This window comes from Rhinopithecus bieti, unplaced genomic scaffold, assembly GCF_001698545.2.
Source record: "Rhinopithecus bieti isolate Rb0 unplaced genomic scaffold, ASM169854v2 scaffold_45389, whole genome shotgun sequence".
NCBI classification, from domain to species: domain Eukaryota; kingdom Metazoa; phylum Chordata; class Mammalia; order Primates; family Cercopithecidae; genus Rhinopithecus; species Rhinopithecus bieti.
In genome coordinates this window covers 367,381-370,051 of record NW_016818806.1, presented here as the reverse complement: position 1 = coordinate 370,051, position 2,671 = coordinate 367,381, and positions in this window count along the sequence as shown.

Sequence of the window (2,671 nt, the reverse complement as noted above, 5' to 3'; positions counted from 1 at the left end):
CTCAAAAAAAAAAAAAAAAAGGGCCAGACACGGTGGCTCATGCCTGTAACCCCGGCACTTTGGGAGGCCGAGGTGGATGGATCATGAAGTCAGAAGTTCAAGTCCAGCCTGTACAAGATGGTGAGACCCCATCTCTACTAAAAATACAAACATTAGCCAGGAGTGGTGGCACGTGCCTGTAAGCCCAGCTATTTGGGAGGCTGAAGCAGGAGAATCACTTGAACCTAGGAGGCAGAGGTTGCAGTGAGCCGAGATTACACCACTGCACTCCAGCCTGGGCAATAGAGGGAAACACACTCTCAAAAAAAAAAAAAAAAAAAAAAAAAAGGAGTCCAAATGTCCCCAAAGGTGATAATCTTGGTAAACCACTTTCATGTTTTGGGCTAGTATCTCAAAAGGCTGCACTCCTAGGGGGAACCTGGGAGTAGAATAAATAGAAAATCGAAGGTCCTGCTTGGTGGCTCACATCTGTAATCCCAGCACTTTGGGAGGCCGAGGTGAGGATCACTTGAGCCCAGGAGTTGGAGACCAGTTTACGCAACATAGTGAGACTTTATCTCTACCAAAAATTAAAAAGTAGTTGGGTGTGGTGACATATGCCTGTAGTCCAAGCTACTCTGGAGGTTGACACAGGAGGATCACTTGAGCCCAAGAGGTTGAGGCTTCAGTGAGCCGTGTTTATGCCACTGAACTCCAGCCTGGGCAACAGAGTGAGACCCTGTCTCAAAAATAATAATCCAGACCCAAAACATTAAAAGACCAAAATTAAGAACCAATTGATAGATTTAATATTATGTTAGACTAAACTGAGGAGCAAGTAATGAATTGGAAGAAAGGACAGCAGAAACTACCTAAAATGAAGAATGGGTAAAAAGGAATGAAAAACATAAAAAGAGAGGGTAAAAGCCCTTTGCAGTGGCTCATGCCTGTAATCCCAGCACTTTGGGAGTCCAAGGCGGGCAGATCACCTGAGGTTGGGAGTTCGAAACCAGCCTGAACAACATGGAGAAACCCTGTATTTACTAAAAATACAAAATTATCCAAGTGTGGTGGTGCATGCCTGTAATCCCAGCTACTCGGGAGGCTGAGGCAGGAGAATCACTTGAACCCGGGAGGCAGAGGTTGTGAGCTGAGATCATACATTGCACTCTAGCCTGGGCAACAAGAGCGAAACTCCGTCTCAACAAACAAAAACAAACAAAAAAGACTAGCTTTGACAACATATAAAGTGTCCCATTTCTAAATAAACAAACAAATAAATAAATAAGCCCGGGGGCAAGGGAGGTGGCTCATGCCTGTCATCCCAGCACTTTGGAAGACAGAGGCAGGAGGATCACCTGAGGTCAGGAGTTTGAGACCAGTCTGGCTAGCATGGTGAAACCCCATGTCTACTAAAACTATAAAAATCAGCTGGGCATGGTGGCATGCACCCGTAGTCCCAGCTACTCAGGAGGTTGAGGCAGGAGAATCGCTTGAACCGGGGAGGTGGAGGTTGCAGTGAGCTGAGATGGCGCCACTGCACTCCAGCCTGGGAGACAGAGGGAGACTCCATTTCAAAAAAAAAAAAAAAAATTAGCTCAGAGTGTTGTGGCCTGTGCCTCTGAGTAGTCCCAACTACTGGGGAGGCCGAAATGGGAGAGTCTCTTGAGCCCAGGAGGTCAAGGCTGCAGTGAGCTATGACGGTGAACCACTGCTCTCCAGCCTGGGCAACAGAGTGAGATCCTGTGTACAAATAAAATAATAGAAGAGAGGGTAAGAGACAAAGAGATTACCGGGGGAAAAGTCTGATACGTCTTTGGAGTTCAGGAAGGAGGGAAATAATAGGTAAAACTAATACTGGAAGATATAATAGCTAATAAATTATATAAATGGACGACAAACCTCAAGCCATTGATTCAAGAAGCTCAACAAACCTCAAGCACGATTTTTTTTTTTTTTTTTTTTAAGACTGAGTCTCCCTCTATCGCCCAGGCTGGAGTGCAGTGGCACCATCTCAACTCACTGCAACCTCCGCCTCCTGGATTCAAGAGATTCTCCTGCCTCAGCCTCCCGAGTAACTGAAATTACAGGCGCCCGCCAGCACAAGCCACCTCACCCGGCCCTTTTTTTTTTTAAATTAATAACATTTATTTTAATCTGGATGGTGGTTATATGGAGAGAATACGTTTAGACTTAAGATGTTTATGTTCTGCTCTAGTAAATTAAATATCAAAAAAGTATGTATGGAAGGGAGGTAGATGAGGGATAAAAGTCTACAAGTTGGATTCAGTGTATACTGCTCGGGTGATGAGTGCACCAAAATCTCACAAAACACTGCTAAAGAATTTATGTAACCAAAACGGGCGCGGTGGCTCAGGCCCGTAATCCCAGCACTTTGGGAGGCTGAGGCGGGTGGAACACCTGTTTTCCACGGACATGGAAAACCATGTTTTCCACATTAATTTAATCAATATACTCCTCCTATCTGAAACCTGTTTCTCCTGCTTCGAGTTTGTAGACGTGTAGTGTTCATAGTTGCCTAAACTCCCTTTTCCCTATCAACTTCAACTGCTGGTGGCAAAAATGGTTGATATCGCTTGCATTTTTGAGGTAGGAAAATCGGCAAGGTATTTTCATTCACTGAATGAAACGTAAAATACGTGTGCCCTACAGGGCAATCAAAAAATTCCGA